The sequence below is a fragment of the Crinia signifera genome, chromosome 2 (assembly GCF_055691185.1).
Source record: "Crinia signifera chromosome 2, ASM5569118v1, whole genome shotgun sequence".
Lineage (NCBI taxonomy): Eukaryota > Metazoa > Chordata > Amphibia > Anura > Myobatrachidae > Crinia > Crinia signifera.
This window is the reverse complement of record NC_139218.1, coordinates 56,379,534-56,399,055: the sequence shown is the minus strand read 5'-3', so window position 1 is coordinate 56,399,055 and position 19,522 is coordinate 56,379,534. Positions and strand designations below refer to the sequence as shown.

General features: G+C 42.8%; 1 long non-coding RNA gene across 1 annotated transcript; it reads right to left on the bottom strand.

The window, feature by feature from the left end:
- LOC146059704 (uncharacterized) lies at nt 1–18,750 on the bottom strand. The gene is made up of 3 exons (XR_014470300.1): nt 16,684–18,750; nt 4,178–4,238; nt 1–2,050 (listed from the first exon to the last, which is right to left on the bottom strand). It is a non-coding gene; the product is annotated as an uncharacterized LOC146059704 (long non-coding RNA).
- Nucleotides 18,751–19,522: the final 772 nt, after the last annotated feature.

Sequence of the window (19,522 nt, the reverse complement as noted above, 5' to 3'; positions counted from 1 at the left end):
TAAAACGTCTCAAATGGTATTTAATGTATAAAATACAGAGACAAACCAACATAACAGTTCAATTAGAATGCACATAGAATATTCTCTAGTCTACATAATACATAAAAACATGGCATAGCTAAGTCACACAAGTGGAGATAGTTCAGGGATACATCGAACACAAAAAGTTGAAAGATCTGGCTGTATTAGTCACCAGCAGCTTCATCAGCTGAAGTACTGTTTTTGGTTATAAACCGATTGTCCCCAAGAAGGAATTGTTTTATTTATGTAATATTCAAATTTATTACGGATTTGTAGGTGTTTCTATGCATTTGAAACAGGTCTCAAACATGAAATACTGAATAGATCAAGTTTCTCTTTTCTTCCAGTTAGATTTATAATTATCATCAAGTTTAACAGCACAACAGCTTCCATTGGTAAAAAGACCCAGTCTTCAATCTTGTCCAAATCTTCATATAAGATACTGCAGTGTCTTCTCATAACCTCAGGATCTTACCTCCGCCAACCCAAATGTGGAAAATGCTCTGCTCTCATCGGGAAGTGGTTTACATGGATCTAAGGGTTTCTGAATTTTAGGTAGAATAAAGGTTTCCGTAAAGAAAGGGTTTGGTCCTTATCCTCTTGATTTGTACAACTGAGTGTTTGATTAAAGCGTTGGACATAAATCAAAATACCACATTTTTAATATAGGGATTATGCAGAGATTTCTGTTTCTGAGCTGTGGCTTTACTTCTAAGAAAATAAAGACAGATAAAAGCAGTCTAAACCAAGGGGAAAAATACAGCAACTTCATGCATGGTATATAGCGGAAAGGTTCAACTTCAATAGAATACACCACAGCAGTATAAACACATAACGTCGCTAGATACGGATGCATTAGGACATCCACAAGGTGTGGCCTAATGACATTACCACAACCATATAGGGGTCAACCTGCAAGACTACATATAAAGCTGGGAGATTCACCGCCTGTAACCACCACTTGTAGGATGGAACCCTATCAAGTCCTTAACTGCAGGAGTGAATAAATTCCATCTGTAAGGAAGTGAGATGCTTGAACACTGAATTAAAGCCTGTGTCCAGGAGGGGGCTGGTTATTAATTCACCAGTGGTGCTGGCATTGAGCTATATTTATTAGATACACCAGTAGTTCCAAAACTATGTCCTCAAAGCACCCTTACAGTTAATGTTTCAAGTATATACATGCAAAAGCACATTTGAGCCTTAAAGTCCATACACACTGGGCGATTATGCCCAGCGATGACCGCTGCCATTGCCGGGGGGAAAGCTACTCAGTGCATACACACTGAGCGTCTTTCCCCCTGCCCGGTGCCATCAGTGAGGGGCAGACAGAATTGCATAGCACAGCGCTATACAAAGTAGTCCTCAAAGCCGCACATCTGCTGGTAATACCAGCAGATGAGCGGCTTTCCTGGCGATGTTGCAGGAGCGCACATCACTGCTTGCCGGCGGCCCGTGCACACTGGGCGGCTTTGAGCTGAAAGCCACTCAAAGTTGTTGTTTAGAACATCTTTCAGCTCAGTCAGCCCGTGTGTATGGGCCTTTAGTTCGTACCTCTGACCATTTAGCTTTATTATCTATGCTCAATCATGGATATTCTTAAAACTTGGACTGCTAATTTGTGGATTGCTACAGCATTGCACTGTATGTGCATACCAGATTTACCAGACTGTATAACAGAGTTCCAAATAAATTGCAGCTTAAATTCACAGGAACAACATAATTCTACATTACTTTACAATACAGGAGACACATTACACAAATTACGACAATCACAGAAATCTCACACTGAAACTGAAGCCCTGACCCACAATCTGAAGAATAAAATTGATTAATGCTAATAAAACCGACAGGCAAACAGTCTTTCTTCTCAGGATCCATTTCAAATAAGTTCATAAACTTGAAGCAGAATTATAGGCAACTTCAACAGTTCTTCAACTGGCAGCTTTAGCATAGAGCATGAACATAAAGCTTGCCACTGAAGAACTGCTGCTGGTAAGCCAGAATGATCCAAGGTAGAAGCCTTGCGCTGTGGAAGAAACAAATGGGCAGATTTTACAAGCAAGGAAACACATTCAAACACTGTATACTCAAGACTGTAAGTGCCTGTCATCTACATAAATATAGAACACCGTGCATGGTCCTCGAGGCACACTAGAACAGCTCAGGTTGTTTTTTTTTTTTTTACATTTTTATAAGAATAGCCAAAGGCAATTACAACAAAAAGCCCAGTACATTTTAGTAATTTTAAGAAACCACAAAACATATAGACAAGTAACTGGCCAACATACTGTATAATAGCCTTACAAATATGGCTGATATTATATTTTGTAAAAAAAAAAAATTGAACTAAAGCTAAAAATAAAAAAAAGCATATTACTGTATATCTTTAGAGACATATGTAGTATTCATATATAAAAAAAAGCATATTACTGTATATCTTTAGAGACATATGTAGTATTCATATATAAAAAAAAGCATATTACTGTATATCTTTAGAGACATATGTAGTATTCATATATAAAAAAATATAGAAAGAAAATAATGGAAAAATGGAGGGTGTAAAAAGGGAGGGTAAAAAAAAATAAAAAAAAATAAAAAAAGGGGAGCAGACGCTGTACACGGCTAAATGAGTCTGGTGTGAGACCAGCTCACTCCAGGCCAGGTATTTGCACAGCTCAGGTTGTTAGGATAGCCATTCTTGAGCAAAGAGGACTACACTACCAGTTATCTGGATTCAACAATCTGAGGTCAAGCATCTACATCACTAAAACCTGAACTGTTATCGGATCCAAAATGACTAAAAGCCTTCTTACACTAAGGGCAATTTACATGCAATTTGGGCTCTGTTCATGCGATTGCGGCGATCAATCAAATGAAAATCAATCTCTTCGAGGGAAGAAGTTGTGTATAAACGCTTTACAAACAATGTCTAGCTAGAGCATGTGGCCCTCCATATGTTGTGGAACTACATGTCCCAGCATGCCCTGACAGTTTTGGCATGCTCTTATAGGAAAAAATGTGGCAATGCATGCTGGAACATGTAGTTTCACAACATCTGGAGGGCCACAGTTTGAAGACCCATGAGCTAGACAGTCAATAGGGCAATACCAAAAGCCTCCCGAGTCCCCCGAACATCCCGAGCCTGCCGACCACATCACTGCTGTAAAGTGAATGGCAGCAAAGGTCAAGAGAGCTCTGGCGTACGATTGCTGGAGCAGAGATGATGGGTGGGGGGTGAAGGGGCTCTAGAGGTGGTGCACACCTGGACACCACTGGCGTGCACCTATTGCATATTAGTGGCATGCCCGGAAATTTTCCAGGACAGCCCACTCCGGTCATACCACCCAAAGGGGTTAATTGGGGGTTTATGTGCTCAGATTTCAATATTTTCCATGTTGTGTTGACCTCTTTGTCCATGTCGAACTATTGACGCTCGACATTGACAAAAAGGGCGCTAGTCATAGTTTGACATTGACAGTTGACCTTTAGGTATCAGCATGTTCGCAGACATGTTCCTGAAAGCTAGATAGTGACAGGAGATGTAGAACTGCATAGAATAGCCAAGAAAAATTACAGTTAAATACATTGTGTAAATCTATTCTTGGCAAATGTAAATGCTGCACCTATTGCCTAAACAATCAAAGTAAAACAGCAAAATAATAGCATGTAGACAGACGAAAGCATTTACAATAGCCATCTTGCCATATCAACAAATAAAAACAAATCTTATACAAAAGAAGCAAGCAAATATAACAACTTATCAATTGGACTCTAGCATGAATATGAAGTTTGATTGTTCGACAAGCAATAACTAAATTTGGGACTAAAACCTTTAGAAGCGGGAGCCCTGGTGAGCTACAGTATATCCTCTGCCATACTGCATGTACAGATTACGGAAGTCATCGTTAATGACTCATGTGAGCTTGCATTGTTAACAATATAAAGAGTCAAAGCTAAATATGCACAAAGTATCGTTAATGATGATATTATCCATGGCACTAAAATAAACTAGATATTTTAGTATCATGGATAAAAAAGGTAATAAATACAGAATTTAAGAGGTGGCAGACTGCCGAAGGTGCATGTTGACCTACTGTGAGGTAGTCCATAAGAGCCATGCTACCCCCTAACCCTGTGCCAAAGCTTTGATTACCTGGATTTCCTGGTGTCTTTAGCCCAGTTGCTGCTTACGGGAATCCTAGAACACTGGGACCCTGTTGGGAAAATAAAAAGTATCTGTGAGGGGAATTGTACCTGACAAATGAGACTTCAAAACATTACATCAATAACACCCACTCCAATCACAAAATTAGATAGCATAGTTAGCTAAATAAGCCTTTTCCCTGTAACATTGGGGCAGATGTATTAAGCCTTCAAAAGAGATAAATGCGAGGGTGATGAAGAGATATATACGTCCAGCCAATCACCTCCTAACTGCCATGTTACAAACCTTGTGAAAAACATCACTAAGGACCTGATTGGCTGGACGTTTACTTGCATTTATCTCTTTAAGGCTTAATACATCTGCCCCAATATATTGCATCCCCCCCCCCCCCCCCCCCCCACACACACACACACACACACACACACACACACACTAAATGGGCCCATAGTCACACCAATATTACATTAATAGCACCCACGCTCTGTGATTAGGACTCCTTTCCCCATTTACTTATTACATGTGTATAATCTCAATACTGTATATAAACACAAGTCTTACTACACTGCTCCCCAATTCTATGGGGTGGGGGGGATTTAAGTTATTTGCACACCAGCAGCCACTAGATGGTGCCCAATGTAGTAATTTTAGTGTTGCGCATTTTGGCCGTGCCCAGCAGCCGGCGCAGACCTGGTTATATTATTACATTATTTTAACAGGCCGGAAACTAGTATGTGTAGGATATACCAGTAAAACAAAATGTAGCGTTTGTTGCATGCATTTACATTAAGAGATAGATACATTAATAAATAGATTATATATTCTTCTGTCATACCACATGAATATAGTATCAAGGCAAAGTAAATTTACTTAATGGTGGAAGTAGAACTTATATCTAACTGGTTGGTAAATGTATAGCAAGTTCTCCTTTGCCCAATAATTACTATTATAGGGCATTATCACACTCTAGAATTAGAATTGCAGATTATCAATTGGAACCTTGGTTACTAGCCTACAAACCTACTTTAAGGCTTCATTCATGGGAGGAGAGTGGTAGGAAGTAGGATAGAACGAGCTCTCAACACAATAGCTAGTATTGGAATTGGGGTAAAAGTAGCTATGGGCAGTGGGAAGGGGGTAATCAATGGCCAATACCTTCTTCATCCCAGCTCACTTCCTGGATGGTGGCAAAAGCTAGTTAATGACATGACCCACAGATTTTGGCCACCTATCTTAAAAGGTCAGCTTTTGTGAATAATTATTGTGTGCAACACAGGGACAGAATTTGGCAGGTGGGCGAGTTTCAGAATGGTTCCGGTTGATAAAGCTACAGTGAGAAGACCGACAAGTTTTCCACAATTCTTTTCCATTTTTGGGACTTTCATACTTTACCTTCTCAATTGTAAGTCTCGAGGATGGTAAAGTGTACCAAGCAAAGCAAGGCACCAGGCCTGCGGCATGCAAGGGCACACATTACACTAATGGGGGGGGGGGGGAGTGTGTGAGTATGTCAACAGGTGTCGACATTTGACATAAAAAAAATGTCAAGTCTACCTTTTTCATGTCAACCTTTTGACTATGTATCTAATAATCCACAACCATTTCTGAATTGCATTTGCAAATGACAAAAACACATTCCCTATAGACATGGATAGCAAATCGTTTTCTGTACAGAGCGCACAGAAAAAAAAATCCCCTATACCGTACATTCAAATAGTTTTCTCTGTTCTTGGTCAGATCAACGCAATGATGCATATCATGTACACATATTTGTGCAATTTAGAGTAGAACACCTTAGACACTGTGCCTTTTAGTTTTTAATTGTACTTTAATAGCTAAAAGCATCCAACTGAAGGGCAGTCATCTACAGAATATATATCAAAAAGGAAACACAGTATCAATGACTCATCAAAATGTCCTTACTGTAAAACATAATAAAATTTAATTTACTACCACATTCAGGGGTCAATTCTATTAATTGCAAAGGGTGCGAGGTGCCATTCCAACAGTATTTAAATGACGGCAACCCAATCTTCATATTCATTATGAATATGCTGAAAATTGCTCACTAAGCCAGGGCTGGATTAAAGGAGGGGGTCGTCAGTAACCCCTAGGCCCCCCTCTATCTAGGGCCATGTATTATTTTTTTTAGCTAAAGGTTTTGTGCATGGCAGCGGGGTAGTGCTGCAGCTTCACCTATCTGCCAATGTGACAGTGATTAATGGTGCTGAGCATTGGGAGCCAAGTGTGCAGTGCATTACTGGGAGTTGAATAAGTCCCATGAAACTTTGCACAAGAGGTCAGAGACTGAGAGGCTTGTGCTGATCTCTGTTATGCTTCTCAGGCCCATGGAGGACAGCAGCGGATATAGAGGGGCAAACGATTTAAAAAAAAAATATATATATATATAATATATCTATCACACACACACACACATGGAGGGAGGATAATCTAATACTCCATACACATAGGTAGGAGACCTGCAGAAGCCTCTTCCCATGTGCCATTGGCCCAACCCAGGCCACAGTGCCCCACGTGATGGGAGGGAGTGGATTGCATTTTTAACACTCACAACCATGTCATCAGTGCAGGGAAAGCTTGGGGCAGCCCAGCAATTTCTTAAGTATTGTGCACACCTCTAGAGTAATGAGCAACGGGCCTGTAATGAAACCATGCTCCCGATAGGGGGCATGCAGAAGGGTTTTCTTTACAGTTCAGCAGCCTACCCTAGACTAGAATTAACACTGCACAACTGCAAAAAGATTTTTAAAAAATAAAGTGTCCACAAAACTACCAGTTATTTATATAGCGCACACATATTCTGCAGCGCTTTACAGATAATATTTGACCACTCACATCAGTCCCTGCTCCAGTGGAGTTTACAAGCTATATTCCCTATCACATGTTCACATTCATTCTAGGGTTAATTTCATTGGGAGCCAATTAGCTTACCAGCTTGAGTTTACTCCGGGTTCTCCAGTGGGTGAAAACTGGAGAACCCGCACTTAACCCAAGCAAGTACGGGATGAACATACAAACTCTTCAGTGCGGTGAGGCAGTAATACTAACCATTACACCGTCCATGCTGCCCTGACCAATCCTTAACATTTATACAACAATATATACATATATCATATGGGAAAGACAATTGCGTAATATAAAGGGGAGTTATTAATCATTAAATAGGGTATAAATTTGGATTTAAAAAAGATATATTAAATTGTGGATTGTATTGTCCCCCTAGGTCTGCTCTTTGGGTGGGGCATCTCGTGACTGTGTGTAGACAATGCCTATAATAACATTCCATTAGAAACTGCTTTGCAGAGATACTACTGTTTATGAAGGTACAGCAAGGTCAGGGAGGCTGCTGTACTGCGTCACTAACAGCCACTGACTACAGTGATCAGTCTGCAGCACAATAGCAGTTACTCGCTGCCACATCACTTTTCTCAAATTCTTAAGCAGTTTCCTTTCTCTCCTTTGGGTTCAGCTACAAAAATCTTTAGTAACCATACTGTACATGCTCTTTAGACGGTGACTGGTTAGATACAAGATGCGGCACATTATGTAAATGTATTCACAGTAAAGCATTATTTTTTAGGTTTTTGATCGCATAAGCTGAAACACGAGCCAATTCAGCAAATATGATAACAGGAGTACAGCTATTTGGCATTATATTGTTTGATAAATACCATTATTTATTATACCATTACTTATGTAATTAGTCGTAAGCACGGGTCCGGTATGATTTACCTACAATCAAAATCCCCGACAGTCAAAATACCGACAAGGTCAAAAATTAGACCCATGTTTTTCATGTATTTTTGGGTCTGTATGTTGACATAGGTCGACACGAGTCCCCCTCCATGTCCACTGGGATGGTAAAGTATGTACAAGTCGGTATTTTGATTGTAGCTAAAATGACCGCATGCCATATGCACAAGTCGTATGCCATATTATGTCTGGGTGTGGTCTTAACTTGGGTACACAGGCGACATTATGATTTGTCAGATTCCTACAGGTTCCGAACAAATCATTTAAATATTCTACTATGTAATCACTATCACGATGCATGCTCCCGCTGGTGGCTTCTTTTTAGCATTTGAACATGCAGGCAGTTTTGTAAATATTGTTAATGAAGGCATACTCCTGGATGTGGTCACTGTCTATATTAAATTAGAGTCGGATCCATTTGTCAGAATGCATCTGGCAATACCTAGTCAATGCGTCCAAATCCGACTATCGGATGTAGCTGCTGCTGCTCATCCGACCCAGCGCCGGTACTGGGTGAGCGACGGGAGGATGGCAGACAGAAAGACTGTGCCGGGTGAGCTGCATCATCTCCTCACTTGGACTCTTCAAAGCCAGATTGAGATTGTCAGAAAACGGCCAAAACCTCTCGAATTGGGCCCGTTTCCGAAAAAAGCATGGGGATCCGCGGCTATTCCAACAATCCACCTGGTTACCGACAGTTCAGAGCATTCTGACCCTGTCAGAAATTTTTTTGGGGGAATATAGGTCGAATCATGGATTCAAATAAAAACAAAACAAAAAAAAGTCGGAAAAGTTTCGTTTGCAAGATTGTACATGCACTATATCACTTGTATGGGAGTTCAAAGGACAATACAGTTTTTTAAACAGGGTACGCATATGACGATTTGCAGAGATAGAAGGGGCAACAATTATTAGGTTGTCAGGGTCAAAAGGTTAACAGCCATTCATTTGATATGAAAAAGGTCAACAGGGTTTTTTTTTCCCCTTATAGGGTGTTATTTTACAGGTTTAACCATATATGAACCAAATTAGGAAACACGTGTCCCTTTGCAGCCTCTCTAAGCTTCAGGCATGGGGCTTGCTCTGCTTGCCACAACTTGCTGTTAATAGCGTTAAACATGGATAGCAAAATAAGCAAAGGTTGAGAAACATGGGGAAAAAAAACAACATAAAAACATTTTCATGTCGACTTCTCAACCACCTGTTAAGTCTGGTAGAGTGAATAATCACGTAATAAGACTCTCCACTAGCCTCCAAACTTTCAAGCGTTCCCTGAAGCATACCTCTTCAGGCAAGCCTATCATATTGAAGTTCCACACGCATAACCCTCTGAGGCACTTACTGTATGTATCATACAGCTTCCCTTCTGGACTTGCAGCCTGGTGGGACTGCTATGCTATTACTGATGCCTGTCCTTGTGTTTCCCTCCTATATCCCTCTTCTAGATTGTAAGCTTGCAGCAGGGCCTTCGTACCTCCAAGTCTGTCTGTTGTTACCCAGTTTGTTTTATCTATGTTTACAATTGTAAAATGCAATGGAATCTGCTGCGCTATATAAGAAACTATAAATACAAATAAATGCCAGGTTATCCTAATCAGTGGACGAGTTGAGCAGCTATGGCGCAAATCAAGGTTGATTAGTATAACCTTGACTAATCAAAACTTATTCTCAGTTAACATGTTGAATGAGCTGAAAGGGATGGCCATAAAGTAAAAAGAAAATACACATTAATATAGAAACAAAGTGTGTATAAAAAGTTAAGACTGTTATGTCCTCCATACATTGGTTTCATTTAATAGAGGATTATTATTTTTTTTTTAATATAGTTGGCTGAATATCAGCTTGATTACCGTCAAACTGGCGGCATAAAGAACACTCTAGTAGCTCTCTAGATGGCAGGATATTAGCAATCACTTCAGAAGCCCAACCATAAATCAGTTTAACCCTTACACCGCCGTTATTCTGATTCTGATTGTGGTCCATAAATGACTTAATATCAAAATCTTTAACTCTGGTTCTGTCATTTTTCAAAGCCAGTTTTAAGCTGGGCATATACTACGGCGATTTCTCATCCGCAAGCCACCCGGGAAGGATCGCATGCGGTCCTTGGGATGGATTGTATGCGACCAATATTCTCAGTCACCGGGAGGGAAGTCAGAGGTTGGACCAGCATACCAGTCCGACCTCTCACTCAGGTCCGATGTGCACAGGACGGTGCATCGGACCCGAGGGGACATCCCACTGACCCAACTTGGGCCGATTCCTCGGTCCGTTCTGTAAGGAATGGTTGACATCAGCCCATATCGAGAAAGTGTATGGGGGCCTTAACACTTAAGGTAGAAGCTGATTGTGAGTTATCAAACACTAGGCAATTTTGTCTCATCACGCTTTGATAAATACCACCCTTTAGTTTGTAATTTTCAAATTCTACTGGTTAGATGGCCGTACACACCAGTCTTCAAAATGTACTTTTATTTAATTTTTTTTTTTTTACTGGGAGATGGATTGGAGAAGTAGTTTATTTGCCATATAGATAATGTACACATACGCCCCTAACCTTGAGGAATTTAGCATATTACAAATTAGCCTACAAATCCTTAAATAAGCTCACAAATCTTAAACTATACCAGATACTGAAATTGTTCTATAAACAGACTACAAGTAGGACTATACAGTAGTTATAGATCGATCAAAAGGAATCTCTGAAATAACCCCTCCCCCAGCCCCCGGGGGGGGGGGGGGGGGATAATATTTAAGAGTAAGTTCAAGATATAACAAAAATATCTGGTTCAGAGTGGCACAAAATACTCACCAAAAATGTCAGCATCTGACATTTGTTATATAAATGCAAATAGAAAAATGCTGTGTAAAAAAAAGATTTCCTATATAAAAAGGTAAAGGTTACAGGTCACTATGATGAATAAAAACCATTAAAAAGAATTTGACAAATTCCCTTGGCACTCAAAGGGTTAAGGCCACAAAGATCCCCTTTAGTCTCACAGCGAATAGCAAGTGAAGCAGTTAATATGCTTACTGTGGCAAGATCACACCAAGAACACTTGCTAACGTTTCTCCCGACACTCCTTACCGGGACACATCTGCTAAAGTGCTGATCAGAAATGAGAACCAAATTCCCAGTTACGTGCGCTGCTTGGACAGGGCTGGGATACCACAAATTCCAGGCATGCCTAGTACATACGATATACATTCCAACCCAAGCGGACGGCCCCTTGGTGTCGTATACACTTTGTTCTAAGCCAGGAGCTCCACCTCTCAATAATCTCTTCCAGGGCCAATCTCCCTCCCCAAAACTCTTAACCGAAATTGATGCTGGCATTGACCAACACTGCTGAGTTACATACACACCCTTCGCCTCCTTAAAAGGGTTCAGTTCCCCAAACAGAATTTTATAGGAATATGGTGACAGGTTCTGATAAACTGACAGAGGCACTAATAATTCACATTAAATGCAGTGCAGGTAATACTTCCCTAGTGTTTGCTAATCACAAGAGATAGGAGACGACAAAAGGGCTGCTCTTATATCACGCAGAGAAATTTCAGTAGCTGGTCTCACCCCTGACCCAATTTGTTACTCTGCAAGCTTATATGAACGTCATGGTGTGAGTCAGTCACAGGATTAGACAGATCAGCCGCTCTGCTCTTACATCACTAATGACATTGCAGAACCCAATTATTTGTTTTGCCATACATGGTAAATAGGAGGTTGGAGTACAAGCCAGAAGTCTACAGGTTTAGCTAAAAGTGGCGATATACAGATGTACCTTTCCCCGTCTAACCTTTGTACATAATGAGTCGCGGTACATAGGGCGCATAATGGCCACCAGCATCAAGCATCTCTTTACCCCCCCTCCCCCCGAAAAGACTTTGCCAATTAGAATGCTGTGCATAACTATTCTGATGCCACGCAAATAAAAAAAAAATGCCCGAAATACTCTGTGTTCGTAAATGCGCTCAATACTGGAATGATGAGGGAGAACAACTCTGACGTCTAACATATGAAATATGTGACATCGCTATAGCAATCCACAGCATCACATGACTTTAGCTAGTCATATTTATTTCATCTTGATAAAATACTCATTTCTAAAATTTGGCGGGAAAACTAAATTTTCAATGTATTTTAAATGCAATGTATTTCATAAAAAAATAATAATAATATTCTGGCTTAGGCACAGGCATCTTAATTTGTTAAGGACCCGCGGCCGTGAGCATCATGATATTGACTGAACACACTGGACGATGTTGTCCATATCATTGAGTAAAGATCACCCAGTTTGTACCCAGTTTAAGTGTATTACTACATCTCAAGCAAAACTTATGGCAAATGGAAGGGAAGTTATGGCATCTTTAGAGAACAGTAAGCTCTCCAAATAGGCAAACCAGCACAAATCACCGAAACTAGGTTATGTTCTACTTCCTGTGACCGTCATAATAAAAGTTCACCCTAACTGCTTTAGATTAAGAATGGCTCGGTTTCTACTAGATCCTTAAAGGGCAACTAAAGCCTTGTGCACGGCCTGATCATCCTGTTTAATTATCTGACATCGCTGCAGCTTTCAGACCAGCCACGCTGAAATATTGGCCAACTTCCCCAACGCTGACGCTATACTGCAGTATTTTGGCCAGCGTCACTCCATAACTCTGGCCCAGGTTACCACGTTTTAGTCACTAGATGTAAAAAAAAAAAGCGTCATCTGGCGTTATTAGAGATTACCCCAAGGATGTCAGGTTTTACCATAAACAAATGTACACATGTAACAATAACTCATGTGCCAGAAGGGAGATATTTCTGTGGAGTTAAATGCAGATGCCTCTAGACAGTTACCATGGCATTGGTAAGCCATGCACAGCCCTTACTGCAAAGCAAAGGGTGAACAGGTGAAAAGAAATGTGGACAGTAACTGTCCCTAAGAGAATGCAGCCATGCTTCAACATCCGTGGCCAGTGGCGTAACTATTAATTTTGCGTCCCCCCCCCGCCACAAATGTTGGCAGCGCCCCCCCAGTGGGGTTAACAAACACACCTCCCACCCCCGTTACCTCCTGCCGCATCCGTCTGCAGGTCCCGGCTACTGCTGCTAATGAAAAGTGAAACACGGAAAATGGTTGCCCCCATACAGCAGACCGTTTTTTAAGGTTGCTAGAGGAGGCCGCCGCCTCCTAACATCCTCAAAAATTGTCTGCAGTATGGGGGCAGCCATTTTCGGCAGTAGGGGCCGACGACAGTGGGTAACCATAGCCCCGCAGACCCCCCGGTGGCCACGAGGCATGCTGGGAAGGATCCATGATTGATCCCTCACACAGAGCTGCGGGGAGAAGACCACAGGCTTCTATAGCGTATCGCCACCTTTCTGGCAATACCCTCCGCAGCAGTACCCTGGTGTGCAGGTTATAGTGCATTCAAAAATGTGCCCCGCCCCCCCCCCCCCCCCAAGTGTCCAATATACTTTATCAATATTTATGAACAAGCCATTTTATTTCACTGCATATTAACCAGATACTTACGGCATACAAAAACTGTGGCTTACATATTTCAATTATAGGAGATGGGGCTTAATGAGATCTAAAAATTACGTGGCTTGTCCATAATAAATGCTATACATAGGATTCCCTAGTCTACAGCAGATTATATAGTAGATGGTACTCCGGAACATTTGAATAAATCAATCACAGCAGTCTGTAGCCATCTATTTTTTTAGGGGATTGAACCCTTTTACTAAGACATTATATGCAGCATTTTATATAAATACATCCTGTAATATTTTCTATTTCCTGATCTGAATTAGCTCATCGCATACGCTTTGAATTATCACCTTTTGAATAGGCCTCATTTTTTTAATCTTTTAAGAACATTTAAATCCTATACTATATTGTTGTCAATGAACAGTTTTTATATTGCACCCATATGTTTAATGCTGCTGGCATTTACTCAAACGGTTGACTTGGCAAACCGCATCACATGCCGCAACCCTGTAAGATAGAACACAGGTAAACTAAACAATGGTCCTACTGAAAATTCAGGAACAAGATAGATTTTCTAGTTAATACTCCTTTCAGTTATTTACCCGGTTCAGACCAGGGACATTAAGCACCGGTTAAAGGCAGATTTTTCTCTACATCTTCCAGTGACCAGTCTGAGTCTTTTGGCTTAGTGGATGCTTGGAGATGATGTCATCTCCAAGTGCCACTATCCCCACTAATGAAATTCATTTAGGCATGACCCGGGAAATAGCTATTATGCACAAACTAGGACAGTAACCTAACACTGGTTGGTTGCAGGGACACACACAGACCAGGGAGTGTCAACCTGTGTCAAACTTTTAGACCTTTTTTGACCAAACATTAGACTCGGTGGGGACCTTCAATCAAGCATTTAGAAGGGGATATGCACTGTATCTAACCCTGCATAGGCATGAAGTTCAGTACCAACCATTTAGCTCTGTCATTTTTAATAACCTGTAAAAAGGCAGTTTTGAGATGATTGGCTGATACACCATTTGACCCCCTCAGAGCAGGTTTAACAATTATTCCTATTGATACATGTGAGGTTACCAGCTAAAATGGATTTAAAAAGTATTGCTTTTATGTCATCTCATCTAATGACCATTAAAAAAACAGAAAGACAAAAACAAGGTGGAGTAACAACAGTTCTGAGTGGCTTATTTGCCAAGAATTAATCAATGAAAATACTTTTTTGGGCAAGTCATCAGTAGTAGAGTATAGATAGTCTCACATAAACATCCAGTTATACCCCTTACCCCTTTTACACCAAATCCCGCACACTGTTTTGGCAGACCCTATACTGTATTGCTGACCTGGGTTACAACTGTCACACTGCACCCTACAAGCAGCCCAGAGTATCTGGGTTACTAGACCTGGGGGGAAGGGGGGAAGTAATACCAGTGCTGGCTGGTTTAAATCATGGTTGTTGTTTTTTTTTGGGGGGGGGCACAGCACAATGAGGGGTTGGTGTACGACGCCTTGATAAGGGAGGAGAAGTTAGCCAGAGGAGAAGAGGCCCATGGCAACAATCAGCTCCTCAGTATCATTTTATTTTATGGAAATTATATGTTACTTCAGTGCTGATTGGCTCACTTTTCCTCCCTTATCACTGCTTCATACATCTACCCCTCATTCTTTAAAGGGAATCCCTAGTATTATTCCACATTTTTATTGCTTATGGTCTTTATCTAAGTAAGCTGAACCAATGCAGTACATCACACTCAAGGATATAGGGAGGTGAATCAGATAAGGTGCTAAATCTGCCTAGCATCAAGATTCTCCCAACTTTCCCATAGGCCATGAAAAAACAGTCAACACACAATCTTAAAGAGATAAGAAAAATAATAATTCCCCCAATCCTAGTTTGTGCCTTTTACACTGAATCGCGACACGCGTTAACCAGGCAATAATCAAGGTAAAAAGCTCTGGTATAAATAACAGTGTAGTGCAATCAGCTGACATTATAAAGAGCATACTCCACTTGGGCGAGGGGCTCAATAAAAGGACACGTCAAACACAAACAGATTTCTGGAAACAAATCATGCACCGTAAATACAAATGATTCAGTTCCATCAGATGTTTTTACTGGGATTAAAATTTACAAAAAAAAGCAAGTACTTTAACGGCAGCGTATAATAGGTATGAGGCAGAAAACCTCGCCCTGATTTTAAACACACAACCTCAACATATTAGGCTTACGTATAAGGGATTATTTTTCCAGAAAATAATGTAGAAGCGGCAGTTTCTGTGTAATTGTACGTATCGTCGCTATCTATGAATAAGCTAAAGCAGGAGATTTCAAAGTAATCTATTGCAAAAGGACATTTAGCGATGCAGACCAAAGTCCCCATTATTTTCAGAGAGGACTTTGGTCTGACCCTTATGCAACAAACCCCTTTAGTTAACATCATCGCCAGATGGATGATGCTTTATGTCTATGGAGGCACTGTTGCAGGAGACAAACTCTTCAGAGGATTGTTTCGACAATGTGAAAGACTCCTCGGATGTGCAGGGGATATAATTCACAGGGCCAGTGGTTATCCTTTGCGCTGTGCCCATTGCAGTTCAGAAAGGGAAAGTATGGTAAAATTAATTAAGTCCAGCACAATACAATGTTATCCACAAAGAACTACATTTTTAATCTACATTCAGACTGCAGCTACGTTACATATTGAGAATTTGTAATTCATAGACATACAGATGCTTTTATTAAATCAAGGACAGAAGTTACCAAATATGGTGCAGAACTAGTCTATAGAGAAGCATAAAGCCACCTACCTACACATCATCTACAAGCTTACCACAAACAAGTGACAGATTGTGGTGACCAGTAAGTGATGCTAATGTACTGCAAGTGGAACCTGGCAGAGCAAATGATCCAGTTTACCCCTTTCCTCTCCAGGGCATGACCCAGAGCGGTGACTGGCTCTCTACTGCCCCTAGCGTTGCGCCGTGTAACTGCAGGTTGCATAAGCGTGAATCAGAGTTTCTGAACGCAGTGAAAGCAAACAGGATCTATGTTCGGGAGGGAGAGGGGACAGTAGCATATGGAAGGAAAGTAAAGAGAATAGTAGGAGAAATTGTTAGAGGAAAAAAAATGGGATGAGAAGTATAAAGAAAGGAGGGGTACAGAATTATATAGGAAGATATACATGGGAAGGGGGGTGGGTCATGCAATGACATTATCAGTTCAGTCCTTACCGTTAGCTGGGCCAGGCCAAGTCATCCTCTCTCCAGTAAGGTCTTTTCACAGGGGTGTGGTCAGAGTCCCCTCCAAACCAGGGGACCCTCACTAATGTGTGCAATCCACCTGCAGGTTCTATGTGCCACACCCACCTTTCACCCGGCCCTGCCTGGCCTAGAGCAACTTTCATGTAGCAGAACTAACGTTACCAGAAGGCTGCTACATACTCTACCCCCAGACATCCTCCTTCTCACTGCGGTCCCCGGCCATACACAGGGACAGCAGCACCTACAGTCAGCCCCAGCACAGGCCATGCACAGTAATAGCACCCAGCTCCAGCGCTGCACTGACAGCACGTCATCCAGTATCAGCTGTGACACCCACAGCCAGCTCTCCCCACCCAGCCCGGACACCTTCTAGTAACACGCAGCCCACGGCCAGTCTACCGTACCCCACCCAACAACCACACAAGCCACCTCTAGCCGGCCAGCTACACACCCTATAGTGTACAGTCTATCACCACCTTCCATCCAGCCTGTATACTACACGCTACAGCATGTCACCTCCCTACTCCACCAATAGCACTCAGCCTTCAGCTTGTGTGTTACACCCCGTCCACATACAGCACCCCACCGTCAAAGCTGCACCCCACCTTCGATGCTACACCCAGTCCATATACAGCACCCCACTTTCTATGCTAAACCCTGTCCATAAACAGCACCCCACCTTCAATGCTGTACCCTGTCCATATCCAGCACCCCAATTTCAAAGCTGCACCCTGTCCACATACACAGCGCCCCACCTTCGATGCTACACCCTGTCCATAATCAGCACCCCACCTCCAATGCTGTACCCTGTCCATTCACAGCACCCCACCTTCAGCTTTTATGCTACACCCTGTACATATCCAGAACCCCACCTTCATTTCTGCACCCTGTCCATATAAAGCCCCCCACCTTCATCTTTATGCTACACCCTGTCCATATACAGCCCCCACCTTCAGCTTTTATGCTACACCCTGTCCAGATACAGCCCCCACCTTCAGCTTTTATGCTACACCCTGTCCATATACAGCCCTCACCTTCATCACTTATGCTACACCCTGTCCATATACAGCCCCCACCTTCAGCTTTTATGCTACACCCTGTCCAGATACAGCACCCCACCTTCAGCCTATATACCAAAACGTTTCCATATACTGTACATACATCTCATCTTCAGCCTGTATACTACACCCTATCCTTACACAGAACCACAACTTCTGTACAGACACTCCACCTTCAGCCTGTATGTACACCCTGGTCACATACAGCACTGCACCTCCTAAACAGACACCCCAGATTCAGTCTGGTCACATAGAGCACTGCACCTAGACACCCCACCTTCATCGTGTATACTACACCGTCTCCATATATACCACTACAACATCTGCAATGCACATAGGAACTGTCAACTTGTTCCCTACAGCCCACCCACAACCCCCATCCACTGATTAGTGGCTATCGATTGCCACCCATCCCCACCCCACTGTAACCCAGTCTCTGTGCTCTGCCCTAGCTTACCACAAGCACCCTCCCTGTATATTCCCCTGTGCCCCCCTCCAGCCTCTGTGCACACGTACCTGCATGCTATATCCTGCTACACCCCATATGGTGATCATACAGGCCACCTCTAGCCCCGCCATACTGGGGTGAATGACCACTCTTGCTCTCCTTCACTCCTACATGTCACCCACCCAGCAGCACCCTCCATGTGCCCCACCCCCGTAAGTCATGCCTGCACCCCACCCTGACACTGCGGCACCTCCAGTGTCACACTCACCTCATCTGTCACCAGGCAGTGTCAGCTCACCACACCCTGAGGAACCCTTCACTGCGCAGCCCTTCTGTAAGACCCGGAATCCCCGGGGCACTTACTGCAAACAGTACCCACCCGTATCCTGCCTACTCCGCGCAGCCAGCGTCCTATAACTCCCGAACTACAGGAGCACGTACCCAGCCCACATCTTTTCCCTGACATGACATGGGCTTAGCAGCCCCAGGTACTGTTCACCAGCCGGTGACCGCTCCCTCCCGCTGACCTGTCCCGTCTCCCCGCAACTCCCAGCAGCAAGCCGGCTCCAAACTCCGATCAGCTGGCAACGTGATGACGCAGACGAGCTCCTGCCCGCCGCAGCCAATCAGCGCTCGCACCGCCTGTCCTTGTGAATAATTAATACAGAAAAGTCTCTTGTTCGACACGCCCCCGAGCCTGTAGCCACGCCCCCTCATTAATATCCCCGCCTCCTTTTCTCGATGCCAGAGTCAGTATTCTGTGCAGTGACGTGTCAGCTTCCAGGAAGTCCCCGCCCCTTACTCCAAGCACAGTCATTGATTCGCTGTAATGAGCGTTATAGATTTAGAACGTCAGCCTAGAGATGACGAAGGCGAAGGAGCCGTGGTCTGGCAGCGCTGCATGATGGTACTTGTAGTCCGTCGAGCTCTCCCAGGTCACCCCGCGCTCCTGTGAGTTGGCATTTTTCAGAGGCTGTGTGTGGATTGGAGGCGACCGGCATGTTGTGGGGATATAGGAGACTAGAGAGCGTCACACACAAGGGCGTGAACGGGAAGTTCCTATTGCAATATGTTTGTAATAGTAATTGCAGGGTGATTGGTTTTCTTCAGTCCAGCAGCATCAGGTCACTGATGAACATAAAGTTGTGGAAAGTCTGTCCTGTCTGCAGATGCTGTTTACTTGCAGCGAGTTGGGGAACTGCTAGTGATGGCCATCAATGTCTAAAGGTGCCCATACACTTGTCTGATTTGGGACGATTTTGCCAGATCCATACGGATTCGGCTGATAAATCGGCCCATTGGA